The sequence below is a fragment of the Theobroma cacao genome, chromosome 2, assembly GCF_053813885.1.
Source record: "Theobroma cacao isolate CCN51 chromosome 2, ASM5381388v1, whole genome shotgun sequence".
NCBI classification, from domain to species: domain Eukaryota; kingdom Viridiplantae; phylum Streptophyta; class Magnoliopsida; order Malvales; family Malvaceae; genus Theobroma; species Theobroma cacao.
Genome location: NC_142640.1, coordinates 39894480 through 39915465, shown reverse-complemented (window position 1 = coordinate 39915465; position 20986 = coordinate 39894480). Strand labels below are relative to the sequence as shown.

Genomic DNA, 20986 nt, shown 5'->3' with positions numbered 1-20986 from the left:
AATTGTTACCCAAAGGCTTCAAAGATGTACCTGGAGGCTTTGAAAAAGGTAGTTGGAAGTTTTGAAGAATGTACCTAGGGGTTTTGAAGAGGTACCCAGAGGTTTTGAGAATGCTTGAAATGGTATCTGAAGGTTTTAAAGATCTATTCAAAGGTTTTGCGAAAAAAAAGTTATGCACTTCATCTTTCAATAGAGCTATGTAATTTAAAAGAAATCTTTTGATGATTACGTGAAGGCTTTAGGGATTGTACTTGGAGGTTTCAAAGATTATATTCGGAGGATTTGAAAATGGTTATCCAGAGGATTTGAATCTTGAAAATGATTCCCAAATTAATCAAAACCTGATATCTTTGATATGTCCTCTATGATGAATGGGCTTCTAGTTTCCAAAATGCCTAGAAAAGATGTGTTAAGTTTAATTATTGCATGCAAGTTTCCAATATCAATGTTGCATGGTTGTGTACATGTATGCATGATTATATGATGGAAGGAGAATGACTTTTCATGTCATCATTTCATTTTCAATGTTTTCCCCTATTGAAAAACCATTATTCTTGTCTTTACGCACTATTTGATGATATTTTTGTGCAGTTGTCAATCTTCTAGTCATGATAGGACCTTCTTGCTAGTCTTATTATATTAATTCAGATTCTTGAAATCATTTCCCGAAAACAGATACCAACAAGGAATTATGTATCAATTCAAATTTGATTTCAATGGTTCCATGCCTTTTGAACCTTGGAACATTGTTTTTACATGATATTCTTCTCACTTTTCCTTAAGAAATGATTCACAAAAATACTTGTCTCATTATTTAAAACTTTTGATCTTTATATGATGACAACTGAAGTTAACTTATTGCTAGTGTAGAAGTCTCAATAAGCAATATACCAAAGGGGGGTGAATTGGTATTTAAAAATTCTTTTGAATACTAAGTATAAAAATCAAAACTTTTGCAACCAAAAATCTCTTTTCATGTCAAAAATAAAGTGTGTGATCTTTCTAAACCAATTTTCAATAGAAAGTTGAAATGAACAAATAATACATCAAAGTAAAGATATTTTCCTTAGTCAAATAATGAACAAATAATAAATATGAGTAATAATATTTTCCCAAGTCAAGTAATGAACAAATAATAAATCAAATTAAGAATATTTTCCTAAGTCAAGTGCAAGCAAAATAATGAATTAAGATAAAATATTTTCCTAAGCAAAAATTAATGAATCAAGATATGCAAACAATAAATCTCAATGCGAAAAATTAAAGACAAGACACAAGATTTTTGTAATGGTCCGGCTTTTTCTAGTGTCTACATCCACTCTCTTGGAATATCAAGGAATTTCAAATCCATTACTAGAAATGAGCTTTTTACGAGATAAAGCGAAATCCTCACAATCTTTTTTCTAGGTTTCGCTCGAAACCCTTGCAAGCTTTTCACTGGATAAAGTGAAACCCACCAACAATGGTTTTTAAGGGCTCAACCATAAACCCATAAATAACTTTTCAAGGTTAAGCTAGAACCTTTACAATGTAGTACAAAGTTTAGCAAGAAAATGCCTCTGTAAAGGTTGAGTGCTTGGAGTTTAAGCTTAAGTATGTGAAGAAAAGAAATATCAGCTTAAATAAAGAAAATATAAAACTTTTTTAAGCTTGGCGGAAGAAGCTAGAGAGCCAGGATTGGCTTTTTAGAGGTTTCTTTAGGGTTTGAAACTTTATCTCAAGTCTTCTCTTGCTTCTAAATGTCTCAAAGGTGACTATTTATAGCTAGTGTGAAGTTTGGAGCAGTTAGACATAAGTTTGAATCAAATCTGACAATTGTTAAAGCTTGAGGCTTGACTACAACACTCTTAGGGTCGACTCTGTTTCCTTAAATTTCTCAAATTAGGACTCCATAGTGGAGTACATCGTTCCTCTACTCGATTTAATTCTAGAAAGCTTGATTTTGCAAGTTTGAGCTACTATAGTCGACTATACCTTCTTTATAATGGACTATGTCTGGGTAAAGTTCACTTTTTCATGTTTTTGACTTGTCAGGGTCAACTATACTTGAGCCAAGGTCGATTATGTCTATTCAATTCTTCATTTTCTTAAGCTTTTTGGAACAGGGTTGACTATAGGCTCTCTAAGGTCGACTATGACTTTATATTCTTCAAGTTTTGCACTTTTTTTGCCTTTGGATCGACTTGAGCTTCTCTAGGGTTAACTCTCAACTTGTGTCTTGGGGTTTCCTTAGCTTTTTGGTGCTTTTCTTTAGTTATTTATTCCTTGCCTTGTACTTACAATCAAATAATAATTCAAGGCATGTTTGCTCTTTATTTTCTTAGCTGAATATGCATTGTTTGAAAGCTTTTATGATATTTTCTAATGATGCATGACTTTTTCAAACAATAATGTAACCTCAGAGGATTAAAAAATTTTTTTAGACAATTTCAAATGCTTGACATTAAGTTCAAGATAACATGTAATTTTTTTCAAATAAAAACATGATGTAACTTAAGGCTAACAATTTCTCCCTTTTTGATATGACAAAAATATGAGCATATTGCATTTAAAATTTCTTGAAACCTTTCCCTAACTTAATTAGTCTCTATGCCCTTGTTGAAAACATTTAAGTGTAAGTGAGAAGGGTATAAGAAATGAATATAAACTTTGAAAATTCTCTCTCTCAATTTATGCATGGAGTTCAAAAATGTTTTTAAGAAAAATTCAGCTAATATAAGAGCATTTTAATGTGCTCATAGACCTTTTCCCCCTTTTTATCATATCAAAAAGGTTAAAAAGTGTGAGTTTTAAGCATTTAAACTCAAGAGATAATGGTTAGTAATAATCATCAAGTATAAATAAGCATTAAGTCCAAAAATAATCACTAATCATCAAATCAAAACAATAAGATATATTTCCATGCAAAGTTATTCAATTAGTAGATCAAGAAATATATCTATTCATCACAATATGAGAGCATTAAATGAAGATATATTTCCAATCAATATATAATCAAGCAAAGCGTAGGGAAATATACTCATTTAGCACAACCAATGGGCAATATATATAGATATTTTCAACCAAGATATATTTTCATATAAGATATTCAATCAAGGCATTATGAAATATATCAACAAATCAAGATATATCTCAATTTCATATATTTTCAAGTAAGTCAATAAGGAGTATATTATCAATTAATCAAGAAAGCCACCCATAGATATGTATATACATAGGCAAAAGTGTAGGCATTTTATCCTTGAAGTTCAAGTTGGATATTCATAATTAAGCATAAGACATTCATAAGTCTTTTTATAATGTGAACATGATTTAGTGATGTGTGTGCAATTTTACATACTAGTATGTTCACATATTCATTTGAAAAAAATAATTAAGTAACATATTAAGTGCACAACCAATTATGCAAATATATTCACAAGTGTATACACAACCAAGTTTATCAAAGGATATGGTAATCATTATTCAAGCACAAACGTGAGACATTATTAATTACAGGTTTAATATGGTGTTTAAGAGATATTACCAATAGAGATGAACACCACTTGTTGAGATTTTGTTAAGATCATTGTTGAAGATTTCAAGTGGTCAAGCATCATAGGATAACGTCAATGATCAACTCCCCCTTAAGCATTCATTAGAGTCCTTTCCAAAAAGAAGGAGTTAAGTGGTTACTCACATCAAAGCATAATTTTACCTCCCCTTAGATGGATCATGAGGTAAATATAGGGATAAATAATGATCATATGATAAATGAGTATTTAAATAGAATGTTTAACTAATAATTCTATTTTATAGAATTATTTTATTTCAATTTTGTTATTAAATATTAGCTAAGTCCTCAATTTTTAATTATAATTTATTTATTTTAGTTATTTTTATAATTAGTTTATTTTTAAGTGAGTTATTTTAATTTTATATTATTATTTTTAATTTGGTTATTATTTATTAGTTTTTATATTTTTTGTAGGAACTAAAAGAAATTGGGCTTAATTTTGGAAAGTGAGATTTTAAAAGACCCGAAAGTCTGCTTGCATATGCTTTTGTTTTTTGGCCATAACTCAAGTTACAGAACTCCAAATGATGCGATTCTCTAATCATTGGAAAGATAAGAGATAGAGCTACAACTTTTGTGGAGATTAATTTATCCAGTTCTACCTCGAAGATAGAGAAAATTATGTCAGAAAATGGTTGGGTGTACTGCATCGGGAATGGAAATTTGTAAAGACTGATAATTGATTTTTTTTGGGCCTCTCATTACACTTTTAAACTCAATTAAACCCTAAGTCAAATTAACGAAGTATAGGTTAAGTTATTAGTGTAAATAGGATAGTTTGAAGAACATTAGGGTAGACAACTTTTGAGAGATTTAAAAAGCTAGAAGTTGAGGCTGAAACTTGGAGATCAAGACGACAATTATTGTTTTGTTTCCTTCCAATCCAAAACCCAACACGTCTCCTGGTTTTCAACAATAAGTTAGACCACCAGTTCCTAAAAAGAAGTCCCAAGTGCATGAACTTCTCTTGCAATATATATCAAAGAATGATGCTATAATTCAAAGCTTTGGAGCATCCTTAAGAAATCATGAAACCTAAATGGGATAACTTGCAAATTCCATCAACAATAAACTTCAAGGTTCCCTACCTAGTGACACACAAATCAATCCTAAAGGTAAGGAACAATACCAAGCAATCACTTTAAGAAGTGGAAAAAAGATTAAAGGGGTGAATGAAAAAGCAGTTGAACTTGAGAATGAACATGTTGATAAGGAAGAAATGTGTGAGAAAGAGAGTGAAGTCGAACAGGAAGAAGATGTCAAGGCTAAAAATCAAGGAGCTTCTCAAGTCATCCATCCTTCACCACCATTTCCCCAAAGGCTCCAAAAGCAAAAACTTGAAAAGCAATTTCAGAAGTTCCTCAATGTCTTCAAGAAATTACACATAAATATCCCTTTTGCTGAATCTTTGGAACAAATGCATAGTTATGTCAAGTTCTTGAAGGATTTCTTCTTCAAAAAGAGAAAGCTAAGTGAGTTTGAAACTGTCTCCCTTATAAAAGAGTGTAGTGCAATTCTCCAAAATAAACTGCTACAAAAACTCAAAGATCTAGGTAGTTTCACAATCCCTTGCACAATTGGTAATTTATTTTTTACAAAAGCTTTGAGTGATTTAGGTGCAAGTATCAATTTAAAGCATTGGTCAATTTTTGAGAAACTTGGCTTGGGGGAATGCAAACCCACTTCTGTTACTTTGCAATTGGCTAATCGTTCTTTTGTGTACCTAAGGGGAATTATTGAAGATGTTCTTGTCAAGGTAGATAAATTTATTTTTTTGGTTGATTTTATAATTCTTGACATGGAAGAAGATAGGCAAATTCTAATCATCCTTGGGAGGCCATTTTTAGCAACTGCTAGGGCTTTCATTGATGTTAAAAAAGGTGAGCTCACTTTGAGAAATCAAGACCAACAGGTAACATTTAATATTTTCAAAGCTTTAAAATTGCCTGTGACATTTGAATACTGTTTTTTTTTTTTGTGAGTGTGGTAAATAACTTTACACATGATGTTTTCTTAGAAGAAAATCCCAATGATCATCTTGAAGCATGTTTAGTTGCTAACTCTGATAGGGATGATGATGAATTTGTTGAATATTCAAATTTGTTGAATGCTCACTCCAGATTTAGAACTAATCATTAATTTGAGTATTTAGATATTTCAGCTTCTTTGACGCCAACTTCTAAGCCTTCCATTGAGGAGCCACCTACTTTGGAACTCAAACCTCTACCTGCAAACTTGAGGTATGCTTTTTTTGGAAAATCTTCTACTCTTCCAGTTATTATTTCTGCTACTCTTACTAACATGCAAGAGGAGAAGTTGTTGAGGACACTTAGAGAATTCAAGAAAGCAATAGGATAGACCATATCTGATATTAAGGAAATTAGCCTTTCTGTTTGCATGCACAAAATTCTCCTTGAGGAAAATCACAAAGCCATAATTGAACAACAAAAAAGATTGAATCCTATCATGAAAGAAGTATTCAAAAAGGAAATCATCAAATGGTTGGATGTCAGAATAATTTATCCTATCTCTGATAGCTCATGGGTAACTCCAATTCAATGTGTTCCTAAGAAAGGAAGAATGATTGTGGTTGCCAATGACAATAATGAGCTCATTCCAACAAGAGCTGTGACTAGATGGAGAGTGTGCATGGACTACTACAAGCTCAACAAAGCTACAAAGAAAGATCACTTCCCTTTTCCATTCATTGATCAAATGTTGGATCGCTTGGCTGGTAAGGAATATTATTACTTTCTAGTGGGATATTCTGGTTATAACCAAATTGCTATTGCTCTCGAAGATCAAGAAAAGACTACATTTACATGTCCTTATGGCACATTTGCTTTTAGAAGAATGCCATTTGGATTATGTAATGCACCTACCACCTTTCAGAGATGTATGATGACCATATTCACAGACATGGTGGAGAAATGTTTGGAGGTATTTATGGATGATTTTTCTATCTTTGAAAATAATTTTGATGATTGTCTTTTAAATCTTGCTAGGGTACTCAAGAGATGTGGAGAAACAAATTTGGTGCTCAACTGGGAGAAATGTCACTTCATGGTACGAGAAGGTATTATTCTTGGGCACAAGATCTCTAGTAATGGCATTGAGGTAGATAAAGTAAAAATTGAAGCAATCGAGAAACTACCACCTCTAATAAATGTCAAAGGTATTAGAAGTTTTCTTGGTCATGCTGGTTTTTACAGAAGATTTATTAAAGACTTTTTAAAAATTTCTAAACCACTTTGCAATTTATTGAAAAAAGATGTGCCATTAAGTTTGATAATGAATTTCTTGTTACTTTTGATGAATTGAAGAAAAGATTAATATCTGCACCTATCATAATTAGTCTCGATTGGACTCTCCCTTTTGAATTGATGTGTGATGCGAGTGATTATCCGGTGGGAGCTGTTTTAGGACAAAGGAAGGATAAAATCTTCCATTCCATTTATTATGCTAGCAAGACTTTAAATGAGGCCTAGAAAAATTATACCACAATAGAAAAAGAGCTTTTGGCTGTGGTTTTTGCTTTTGACAAATTTCGTTCCTATCTCGTGAGGACAAAGCTGATAGTGTACACTGATCACTCAACTATCAAATATTTGATTGCCAAGATGGATGCTAAGCCAAGATTGATAAGGTGGATTCTCTTACTTTAAGAATTTGATATTGAGATTCGTGATAGAAAAGGAATAGAAAATCAAGTTATAGATCACCTCTCAAGATTGGAGATTGAAGCTTAAGGTAAGGATTCAACCTTAATTAAAGAGACTTTTCCTAATGAATAAATCCTTCAAGTTCGTAAGAAATCACTTCCTTGGATGCTAATTTTGTAAATTATTTGGTAAACAATATTATTCCTTCTGATTTAAATTCTCATCAGAAAAAGAAATTTTTACATGATGTTAAATTTTACTTTTGGGATGAGCCTTACTTGTTCAAGTAGTGTAAAGACCATATCTTCAAAAAATGTGTCCCGAAAGAAGAGATTCAAAGTGTGCTTCACCATTGCCATTCTTCATATTTTGGAGGATACTTTGGAGGAATAAGGACTACTGCTAAAGTCCTCCAATCAAGTTTGTATTGGCCTACATTATTTAAGGATGCTCACAATTTTGTTTTGCATTGTGACAGGTGCCAAAGGGTGGGGAATATCTCAAGGCGACATGAGATGCCTCTCAACAACATCATGGAGATATAAATTTTTTATGTATGGGGTATTGACTTCATGGGTCCGTTTATATCTTCATATAACAACAAATACATTTTGCTTGCTGTTGATTATGTCTCTAAGTAGGTTGAAGCGGTAGCCTTTCTCATAATGATTTGAAGGTGGTAATGAATTTCATCAAGAAGAATATTTTCACTCGTTTTAGCACTCCAAGGGCAATTATTAGTGATGAGGGAAGTCACTTTTGCTACAAGTATTTTGATGCACTTCTGGCAAAATATGGAGTTAAACACAAGGTTGCCACTACGTACCATCCTTTAACTAGTGGCCAAGTGTAAGTATCGAATTGCGAAATCAAGAGAATTTTGGAGAAACCGTATGTGTCACAAGAAAAGATTGGTCAAAGAGATTAGATAATGCATTGTGGCCATATAGGATTGCTTACAAGACCCCAATTGGTATGTCTTCATATAAGTTGGTCTTTGGCAAAGCTTGTCACTTACCAGTGGAACTTGAACGCAATGCTTAGTGGGTTGTGAAGAAGTTAAATTTTGATTTACAAGTAGCAAGTGAGCAAAGGTTGTTGCAATTAAATGAACTTGATGAATTTTGCCGTCAAGCTTATGAGAATGCCAAACTCTACAAAGAGAAAACAAAGCAATGGCAAGATAAGAAGATGTTGGAAAGAAGCTTTAAGCCAAGACAAGTAGTGTTGCTCTATAATTCTTGCTTGAAATTATTTTCGGGAAAGCTCAAATCAAGTTATTTATGGGAAAGCTCAAATCTAGGTGGCCTGGTCCTTTCATTGTCGATGAGGTATTCCCACATGGAGCGATCGAAGTTAGAGGGACAGATGGTCAAAAATTTAAAGTCAATGGACAAAGATTGAAGCATTATTGGGGAGGCAAAATTAATCGTTAGAAGTTCTCAATTCACTTACTTGACACTACCTAGAGCCCAAATTAGTCCAGCCAAAGACTATAAATGAAGCGCTTCATAAGAGGCAACCTAAGCTCCTCAACCTTATTTATTCTTATCTTTATTTTATTTCATTTTTTTAATTTATTTCTTTTAATATAATTTATTTTATGGCTTCTTTTGCAAGTAATAGGTTTCAAAAAAAATTTAAGATAGGTGCACCTTATTCATGATTGTCCCAACCCTAGGATGATATTTTAATTATCTTTTGATTCTTAGCTTTTGGGAAGCATATAGTTATGATTTAATTTTATGTCATATTCTTGTATTAGCTTTATTTTAGAATGTGACTTCTAATAATTTGAGCACTATACTCTTTTACTTAGAATTTTTATGTGATTTAGAGAAATTTTATGTTGATGAAAAAGTATAGTGAAGTCAAGAATTCTAGAATTTGTTTGAATTTCTCTCGAGGCGAAATCTTAGATAACACTTAGGATAGGAAGTGATGTAGGCCATCTTTGGATCGTTTGAGCCTTTTTGAGCCGACATTGTTATATTTATCCTTAGTCACCCTTTTTAAGCCTAATTTACCTTTTCTTTGTAATTACACAATTATGCTAGCCTTGGCCTGTCTATTTAAATCCAGCGATTTGATCCTTTCACCCTCTAAGTATTTTAATCTTTCTAAGGAATGATTTGAGCCTAAGAATAAATTGACGGAGAAAGGTGAAAGAAAGGAAAAAAAGTGATGGTCATTAGCAAAATTACCCCTTGTTTATAATTGTCAAAAACAAGTTTAGGGGTTGTTAAAAAAAAAAAGAAAAAAAGAAAGAAATAAAATGTGTGGTACAAAGAAAAGTTTACTTTAAGTTTAAGGGTGCTATAAAAAAAATTGAGCTCTTTTTGTGTCTTAGACTGATTAAGTGCTTAGGGTGAATTTAAGCATAAATATATCCTTTATCATACCTTAACCCTAGCCTCACATTACAAGCTTGATAAAGACCTATTGATCCTTGAATAAATGTTAATCTACATTAGTGGAAAGAGAGATGAAAAGCAAACTTATGGGATCCTAGTATTAATCTATGCTTAGATTTGGCATAAACTAATCCGAATTACATGATACTCTTTGTAAGAGAGCATTCACACACACACAGAGAGGAAGTCCATTCGAAAAATAAGTTTTCACTTGAATTGATGCATGAATTTAAGGATTAGCTGTATATTACCTTAAGTTGGAATTGGAGTTAATTTCTGAGGAAAAATTAAAAATTCATGATTTGGTATTTCTATCTCTTGTTCAAGGATTTTTTTTATGTTCAGTTTTCTTTTTGTGATTTTATTTTGCTCGAAGACTAGCAAAATCTTAAGTTTGAGGGTGTGATAATTCTATTTTATAAAACTATTTTATTCAAAATTTGTTATTAAATATTAGCTAATTCCTCAATTTTTAATTATAATTTATTTATTTTTAGTTGTTTCTATAATTAGTTTATTTTTAAGTGAGTTATTTTAATTTTATATTATTCTTTTTAATTTGGTTATTATTTATTAGTTTTTATATTTTTTGTAGGAAATAAAAGAAATTGGGCTTTAGTGTTTTGGCTATAACTCAAGCTACAGAACTCTAAATGATGTGATTCTTGAACCATTGAAAAGCTAAGAGATAGAGCTACAATTTTTAAGAAGATTACTTTACCCAGTTCTACCTCCAAGATAGAGAAAATTGCATTAGAAAATAGCTAGATGTATTGTGTCGGGAATGAAAATTTGTAAAGACTGATAATTGATTTTTTTTTGGGCCTCTCATTACACTTTTAAGCCCAATTAAACCCTAGGTCAACTTAAGGAAGTATAAGTTAAGTTATTAGTATAAATAGGATAGTTTGAAGAATATTAGGGTAGACAACTTTTGAGAGATTCAAGAAGCTAGAAGTTGAGGTTGAAACTTGAAGATCAAGACGGCAATTATTGTTTTGTTTTCTTCCTTGGCTTTTATTTTTTCTTGTTACTTTCAATGGTTGAATTTGTTATAATGTTATTTTTTTTTTTGCAATCATGAGTAGCTAATTTTCTTTTTCTAGGATTGCAATTGAACTCATATGTAGTCTAAATTTTTAATCTTTTTCTTACTTATCTTTAATGGGATTTGAATTGTTTATTCCAATTTGTTATTAATGCTTTTAATTGTCTGATCACCAATTAAATTGATTTAGGAACCTAAACAAACTTGGAAAAGGGAGTTTAGTATAGACTAAAACTGGGATAGCATATTATTATATTAATTGATTTGCATATCGGATAGGGATATAACTATAGGCCATATGTAGCAAGATTAGAGCCTGAACTTAATGAGTCTGTTTTAATTTTAATTCACATAGGGATATAGTGTTTTGGTTAAAATAGATATTTTTATAAGATGAGTCGGGAGACCTTTATAAATAATTTAGGACTCTAGGTTAGCAATTCAACCCATTGAAATAAGTTAAGGAAGAAAGGTAAGATTTAGATGAAGTGTGAGGGATATTGTAATCCTAGACTTGTTTGATTTGATTTTTACCCAATTATACTGTTGCTTTGATTTTTCTTTTTAGTATAAACTTTGGTTAATTAGTTTTAGTTAATTAATTTAGTTATTCAAATTTGATTGTTTGGATAAGATTAAATTGTTATAATTTTAGTACTTAGTAAAATTTTAGATCAATTCTCTGTGGGATCGATACTCTGCTTGCTTATATACTATCTATTTGATACATATACTTGCGTAGTAAAATTTTAACTGACATTAACGTGCCAATTTCATACTCATATATTCAAGGAATCAACAAAGTATGAGTATTTAAAAAAATATTCAATATATGCTTTAAATTTTGATAATTTCAAGAAGTTTATGCACATTAGCTTTAATGCATGTCCAAGATATCATTTTTCATTGAGCATCTTTTTCAATCATCATCATGCATTGTCTAAACATTATCAATCAAGCACTTTGAAGAAATTCTCTAAATTATATAAGAATAACAATTTAAGAGAGAATTTCCTCAATATTGGCAAGTCATCATGAAAACACCATCATTTAGCCTTTTTTGGTGATCTCTTTCCAACAATATTTTCAAGCAAGCATTTCAATAAGAGTTCCAACTGTCAAATCAAGGAGAACTTTTCTCATCAAGACAAATTGATTGTCAATGAAGCATTGCTAAGTCATTTTGCACTTGTTGTAATCATACATAAGAAAATATTATGATCAAGCAAGCATAAGCATGATTACCTAAAGAATTTTGACTATTTACACTAATCGTGATTTCAATTATTTTCATCAAGTCGCAAGCAAAATTTCAAATTCCAAATGTATACATATATATTTATTAAGAATATGTAAGCATTGAATTTCATTCATGTGTGTTATTTCTCAATCATCCATGATTCATAAGTGATACTAATTGTTATGAAATATTTGGAAATAAAATACTCAACTAATGAATATATCTAACGTAAGCATCCAAGCATCAATGAATATTAATTGTTAAGATTCAAGAAATAATCATTCAATTAAGGCTCAGTAGATATTCATTGTTAACTCAAGCTACAAGCCATTTATCATTTTGAACTAAGTCAATCATTGTAGCCTATAAGCTAAGGTTGGATGCACACAAGTCTTTAGATCATGCAATCACTTAAGCTCATAAAAAACATAATTAACATTCAAAAGCACATTCTAAAGATTCTTCAATGCTGTCAACACAATATATATCATGATGTAACTTGAGAATTTAAATTTCTCATTCAAAAGCATAATCCAAGTCAAGTTATAGACTTCAAATCTTAAGATCAAGCAAGATGAGATATCATGTATTCATGTGACTTGACCAAAACGATAGATGAACTAAAAATATTTTTCATTAAGTTCAATGTGTTAATTATAACTAATTCCATATGCATAATCAAGAAATTAATTTTGAAACAATCAATCAAGCACAATCATAAGGCATATTCCAAGAATTGATTCTAAACCAAGCATTTTAATATTTCAATTCCTCAAGAAATGATTAAATCAATATTACCATATGAACTTTTCATTCTTAAGAAATAATGTCATCTATGCAAGCACATAAGATCAACAAATTCAAACATTTATTCATGCATTCATTTTCATCAAGAACAAGTCATAATAGCATTTTCAATATGTGATAAACTTGCTCAAGCTAAATATCAATATAAGCTCAAGCATGGCAAATAATTCTCTCCTATAAGCTCATATTGATGAAATCAATTTAAGTAGTCAAATATTGTTCTGCTCAAATTATCATCTTATCATCCTCATCAAATCATTTATGTTCAATTGTAAGTGCATTTCATGCTCACATTTCTTGCAACCAATAATTTTGCATAATCAATATTTAAACATATATTTTGAAGCAAATGCAAAGGAAGCAACACTCAGTGATCAAATAAGTAATTCACAATAAATCAAATTTCATTCAATCAAGCATTCTTCAAATTTAAAAGAGATAAGAAAATAGATATGATCCATTTTTCATTTGATGTTCAATCTAATTGCTCCTCCTTGTTGGTGATACCTATAAAGATCACTTTTACTAGATTTTTGGTATCCGAATTGCTTTGGATCCTTGAGGGTTATTCTCATCAAACATAGTGATAAGGGAAAAAATTTTTTTAGCCTTTAAAAATAAAGTTTTTTTGGAAATAACCCTCTACATAATTTTAACTATTTTTAGACAAAATAAGAGATTTTAGGACAAAAATACCCTTAATGAGACATCTTCGTTGACGCTCACTCTCAAACACACAGAAAATGGGAAAATAAATATGCGAAGAATTTACGAACATCTACTTTTGTGCAAAACATCCATTTTTTTTGATAAGCTTGGGCAAAACAAAATAATGTTGCATGAAGTGGTTCTTCAGATATTTCAGACATGGAATTCAAATAATACTAGAAGGGTGACATTAAATTGAACGAGGAACTGGTCGTGATGAATCGAAAGCTTTGAGAATGATGTGAAACTAGAAATCTCTGATACGGTGGTGAACCGAAAGGAGAAAAATGTGAATCCAAAGCAGGAAATGGTCGTGCTACAACATGCCATATTTGACACGACTATGTCATAGTAGGGTTTAGAGTTTGTGAAACAGCATGGTGGGAATGTGTGACATGGCATGGTGGGAATGTGTGACACGTCATTGTGAGAATATATGACACGACTGTGACACGACAGAGTTTAGAGTTTGTGACATGCCATGGAGGGAATATGTGACATGACAGAGTGAGAATATGTGACCTAACTCGGAGGGAATATGTGACATGCCATGGTGAGAATATGTGACATGCCAATGTGAGAATGTGGCACGCCATGGTGTGCATATGTGACATGACATGGTGAGAATATGTGACATGATAGTGTAAGAATGTGGCATGCCATGGTGTTCATATATGACATGCCATGGTGAGAATATGTGAGACGGCATGGTGAGCTATGTGACACGGCTGTGACATGGCAGTGTTCAGAATTTGTGACATGCCATGAAGGGAATTTGTGACATGACAGGGTCGAAAGTTTGTGACACGCCATGGAGGGAATCTATGACATGGCAAGGTGATAATGTGTGAGATGACACGGTGAGAATATGTGACACGACTGAGGCACGGCAAGGTTTAGAGTGTGTGACATGCCATGGAGGGAATCTGTGATAGACAGGGTTCAGAGTTTGTGACACGTCATGGAGGGGATTTGTGACACGGCAGGGTTTAGAGTTTGTGACATGCCATGGAGGGAATCTGTGACACGGTAGGGTGATAATGTGTGTGACAGCACAGTGATAATATGTGACATGGGTGTGACACGGCAGGGTTTAGAGTGTGTGACACGCCATGGTGAGAACGTGTGACATGACATGGCTTGAACATATGACACGGCATGGCTTGAACATATGACACCGCATGGGTTGAATATGTCACACGCCATGGTCTGAAATAGAAAAAAAAATAGGCAAATAACGAGGAAAACATTTGGACTTCCACTGAATGAATGAAATGAATATTATAAGGGTATTTTATTTTAATTAAATATTTTTTAGAATTCACAAACGTTTGTGTGAAGGAACTAAGAGAGTTTGGTTCATTCCTCATTCCCAAAGGTACCAAAGTATTCGACTTCATTCTTTACATTCTTAACGACATCACAACAACAATGTCGGTTATCAGTAAAAAGGTCAGTCAATCTCAAATTAAAGCTTTCTTCTGTTCGTTGATTTTTTTTGGGTTGGTTTGATATGTTCGTGTTTTGCAATTGTTATATTTAAATTGTTTTCTTCCTAGTTTTATGGTCATACCAAAAGTTTGAAAGGGGTCTGCATCTACGTATCGTGTAACATGAACTACAACATTTGATATGGTGTGTAGTGGGTTAATTGGTTTTTGGGGTTTTTAACGTGTCACGACATTGGTTATTTTAAGGTAGTTCATGTAACGAGTCAATAATTACAGTGATTTGTGTGTCATGATACGCCATGGTTGGCGTGTCCCCACATTGCATATTTTAGGCTAGTTTGTGTAAGGAGACAGTAATTATAGTGATTGGGGTGTCAAGACATGCCATGGTTGGCGTGTCACGACACTGCTCAGCGTTGGCGTGTAACAACTTTTGACTTGATATGCATGACGTGTAACAACATTTGACTTGATATGCATGGTGTGTAACAACATTTAAGTTTATATGCGTAGCGTTTAACAACATTTTTCTTGATATGCATGGTGTGTAACAACATTTTACTTGAAATGCATGGTGAGTAACAAATTTATTTCTTTCTTCAGTATACCTTGTTACACATTATAGGTTACGTTACTTGTGCATGTGTGCCATGTTTGGCAGATGCAGTCCAGACAATATGAGAATCTTGATAGTATGCTTCTTGTGCCGAGGGAGAAGTGGGCGTTCAATGTCTTTATTAACACCCATTATAAGTGGTCGCAACTGGATTACATTAACAAGACTCTTCAAGAGAAAGGAGAGTACGATGCAGTCCAGCGTACGTGCTTTGGAATGCTACTGGATGTATATCCAGAAGGCTACTTTTGCACTGGTCTCCTGCATAACATCATGATTCGTCAAATCACTGAGAAAGAGTTAATGGACCATGAGCTATGGTTTGCCATTGGCAAGAGCAAGGCGTGTATATCAAAGTAAGAGTTCTGCCTTATCACTTAACTGAAGTTTGGTCGAATGCTTGATGTGTTCACAAGACCGTACGAGGTTGTTCCCGACGAAATTCATGCGAGATACTAAAACGGGCAGCAGAGTGTTAAGCTGTAGGCGTTGTTTGATACGTTCCACAGAGGTAGCTTTTAGCGAGTAGGAGACATGACCAAGATGGCACTCATCTTGATAGCGAATAACATTTTATTTGGTCAAGACTACAGTAGACGAGTGACGCCTTAGCTCTTGTCATTGGTGGAGGACATCGATGCTTGGAATGTCTTCCTCGGGGTCACTATGTTTGGAGGTTGACCAAGGATTACCTATTGAAGAGGTTTGAAGTGCCTGCCTCAAACTTGCAGAAGGATAATCGTTTACGCTACAACATTTATGGATTCATATGGGTGATATAGGTATTGTCACGTAACATTTTTCAGTTTCCTTTTGACATAATAATTTAAGGTTGCACTCGTTTATCATTTATAGTCTAATAATGGTTACATTTGACTTACAGTTCTGGGTAATGGAGGCAATTCTGGCATTCAAAAAAATAGTTACCCCTTTTGTTCTGAAAGACAACGTCTACCCACGTATGTGCAAATGGGCATGCAATTAGAAGTCAAAAGACTTCTACAAGGCAGTTGAGAAGTTGGAGTCATTTGAACAAGTGAGTGAACAGCTACAAATTTGTGCTATAAATTTGTATAATAATTTTTCCTAAAATTTAATCACAATACCTATTTTACAATTGTGGGCATTTGAGACCTTGGATCCCACCCCATACGAGGCCAGACAGGAGTATTTTGTGGACATCGATATCCCCTTATCTGAGGGCCACTAGTACGTGCTAATAGGGCACATGGAGGATCAAGTGGACTGGGGTTTAGGTGCGAGGGAAAAGAGGAGAAACTTGAAGGATAAAAGAGCTGTTGGTGCCATGAAGCAGAGGCACACCACTGCTATTGGAGACGATGAGCTATTAGGCGCTGAGTTGATGGAGGATGAGAACGACCATGGCAATGGCAGTGAACAGCCGATAACTAAGGTCTAATGGTTTGTGTTCAATAATTCCATAAGTGATTATTGAATAACATATTTGTGTTTACAGTTGGATCATACGATGATAACTTCTCAACCACCTAGAGGTCCTCTTCAAACACGCAGTGCTAACGAGCTGTCTGTAAGATCGGTTCTAACGATTTATGTTCAACATTTTCACATATGTTTATTGAGTAACACAGTAATTTCTGTTATTGTTGTTGAGGGAAGAGACGACAGCTCCTCAACCACCGATCGATCCTACTCAACAGCACAGTGCTAACGAGCCACCGATAAGTATATTAAAGTTCTAACGGTTAATGTTCAACAATTCCATATATGACTATTAAATAACATAGTAATATATGTTATTGCAGCTGACCCATTCAACAAGAGTTAATGATAGAGTAGCCATGAAGCGTTAGCTGCACCAGCATAAAAAAGACATGTTAGAGCTGAAGGCTTCAATTCAGTCATTGACTCTCGCAATGCAAAAATTTGAGGACTGTATCATTGGTTAGATTCTAGATGACCTGAAATCATAAGTATGTTATTATATCTTCGCTCATATATTGGTCGTTTATGTTTAGCAGATGTAGTCTTATTTTTGTTCTCAATTTATGGTTTGTGGTATTTTATAAGCTAACGGATTTTCTCATTTGTCTCGTTCTGTAGGGTAGTCCTTCATCTCACTATGATGGTGAAGACCACGATGATGCCGATGATGGGCAGCATGATGAACCTGGGTTCACATTCACCATCACGTTGTTGGTCCTAACGGAGAGAATGTAACTCATATCGATGACGTTCTCGATGATGCTGTGGCAGGGGATGTGACCCTCCAATCAGATGATGCTGAAGGAGACTATGTTCTTGTGGTTGACTCGATTATCGATGCATCTGAGAGAGGGGAGAGGGACCTTCACTCAGTCATGGCTGAAGGAGACCATCTTCCTCATGCTAATGCATTAGTCGAGGCAGTAGTAGGAGAGGATAGGAACCTGGCATCACTTCAGGATGAAGAGGACCATCTTCCTCAGGCCAATGCAGTAGTCGGGGCAGCAGCAAGAGAGGATGGGAACCTTGCATTACTTCAGGCTGAAGGGGACCATTTTCCTTAAAGCATTCCTGAAGCCAACGAGTCACGATTGTTGTCACCTAAGTCGTTTGATGTCCATCATCGTGCAGCACTAATTTCAGACCCAACTAAGCGAGAACAGGTCAAAATGGCCAGAAAATACATGGCAAGCCTGTACGTTGACCTGTCATTGAGCCTCTGAGATCTGAAGGACTCAATGGTGGAAGCGTACGAAGCTTTCAAGAAAGACGAGTGTGCGAGGTAAGCTCCTAAATAACATTGCAAATATTGTTTTTTAATGAAACATTAATCCAACAAGGCTTTTGAAATTCATTCCGTTACATATGTAGGCATAACATCGAGATCTTAGGGGATCAAGGGGCTGACTTTTTCGCAACATTAGAGGATCCCAAAGAGGAAATGACAAGTGAACAAATAGACGCATGCCTCAGTGTATTGTGTAAGCGGATGACAGGGTTGAAGTCAAAGTTGTACAACACTCGTGCATGCGTGGTTGATATGATATTCTTCACAAGTTTACTTGCAAATTTTTCAATTATGAAAATACTAAAGTTTTTGAATGCATTAAGTGTAAGCTAATGTATGCATGTTTCACAAGACACCATCCATATGTTATACACCACATTTCCAACTAAAAATGGCCGGCCCACTATGGAAATTCTAAATGAGTTACGGGGGTACGTGGAGGGTGAGAGGCCGACATACAACAAAAAATGGGAAGATGTCGATTTCATCCTCATGCCTTGCAATGTGGGTAAGCATTGGGTGGTTGCGAAGTTCGACTTGGTGAGGTGGACGATCAAAGTGGTGGACTCCGTAAGAACTTCGGATGCTAAGGATAACGGAGTGCGTACGGCTCAGATGACACCCCTTACAACAATGATGCCAATCATTTACCACCAAGCCAGTTATTTCAACAAAACACATAGAAAGACACGAGATTTGATGTTGATGCCATTGGAATTCATTTGCCAAAAGCTAAAGTGCATCATTAGAATGATAATGTCAGCTACGGTATGTTCACCATAGGGTACATTGATGATCTTTTGCAAGCAGAACCGATCAGAGTTAAGCAGAATATGATTACTAATATGTGTTGCCAATACGCTCTAGAAATTTTTTCTAATAGTTGTGAGAGCGAACGCTGAACATATCCGGAGTTGTATGTACATTTTTTTGTAGATACAATTAATTTTATTAATTTTAATATTCATACATTTTATACATTAATTTTTCAATTTAAACACAGTGCTTATAAATCTCCAAGGCTGATGCAAATTTAAATTAATATTGCAACCATGTGGCGTGTCACCCTGTTGGAGCATGGCGTGTCACCCCTCAATACTGCAACAAGTCAGCATGTCATGCCATAAATCTGCTACCACTCAGCGTGTCACCCCATAAATCTACTACCACTCAGTGTGTCATGCCATTAATTTGCTATCACTTAGCATGTCACCCCATAAATCTGTTACCACTTAGCGTGTCACGCCATCAATCTGCTACCACTCAATGTGTGACGCCATAAATCTATTACCACTCAGTGTGTCACCCCATAAATCTGCTACCACTTAACGTGTCACGCCATCAATCTGCTACCACTTAGCGTGTCACCCCATAAATCTGCTAACACTCAGCGTGTCATGCCATCAATCTGCTATCACTCAGCGTGTCACGCCATCAATCTGCTTCCACTCAGCGTGTCACCCCATGAATCTGCTATCACTCAACGTGTCACGCCATCAATATGCAACAAGTCAATGTGTCACGTCATAAATTTGCTTCCACTCAACGTGTCGCCCCATAAATCTGCTACCACTCAGCGTGTCACGAAAAAAGAGACTAAAGTGGAGAAAATTACACAATCCAGAGACTAACTTGAAATAAATTTCAATGTATGAGGATGAAAATATAACTAACCGAGTTTTTAGATTATTAAGTGTCTTTTCTTGTTTCTATCATTTCAATAATAAATATATTAGACTAAAAACAAAAGTCAGTTGAGCCATATATTAGCTTATGACCATTTCTTTCAATGTTAGTTTGAGAAATAAATAATTATTTCTTTAAAGGTAAAAATCTTAATGGTTAGACTTTTAACAAGAAAAACACCATGCCAGTCACAATCACCCCTAAAAAATAAAAATCAATGACATGGCCCTTTAGAAAACAACCAACAACCCTGTACACCATAAATTATACATAATTGATGTAGACTAAAAAAATACCTGTAACTCAACCTTAAGAAAATGTGAACATTAACAAAATGAAAACCAATAGGAACCATTGTGCAACATCAACCATCCAATCTTTCCAACATTTTGAAGCTTAAGTTATAGTACAAATAAGAAAAAACTTTATCAAAACGATCTGCTGTACCCTAAAAGAAAGGAAATCACTCCCATAAACAGCACCTTCTCTTGTAGCCCTCATTTAGTATTTGCCCTCATTTTTTCCTCTTCTTGACAACCTTTGATGCAGTGGACGTAGCAGCACCTTCACTTGTAGTAGTCTGAAGTGCACTTGCACTAGCAACAACTTCACTTAGTGCACCAGTAGCAGTTTCACTTGGTGCAGCAGCAACAACTTCACTTGCTCTATTAGCAGCTTCAGATTTCCTCTTATGACTTTGACTTTTTTTTGTGCTTGTTTGACCCTATACATAAAAATTTTAAAAAGTCAATAACTAGTGATCTAAATAATAACTAAATGAAGCAACAAGATGCATAATACATAACACTTACATGTCACATTGGACAATTTGACCTATTGTGTCCTTCTTGATGGCAAATCAAGCATTTCATTATCCTTCCCACCCTTGACATCTTTTTCTTTGGCCCTTCACCTTCTTTTTTTCTCCTCTTTTTTTTCGGTCGTCCAACAGATCTCTTTACATATGGAGGTAAGACAACCTCGACATTTCCTTTAGGACAGAACATTGGGCCTCTAATAGGACAGAGCACTTGTTCATAAGCCTT

General features: G+C 34.1%; 1 pseudogene; it reads left to right on the top strand.

Moving 5' to 3' along the window:
- The first annotated feature begins 7176 nt into the window (after positions 1-7176).
- LOC148764260 (uncharacterized) overlaps positions 7177-20986 on the top strand; it is a 99935-nt pseudogene continuing 86125 nt past the window's right edge.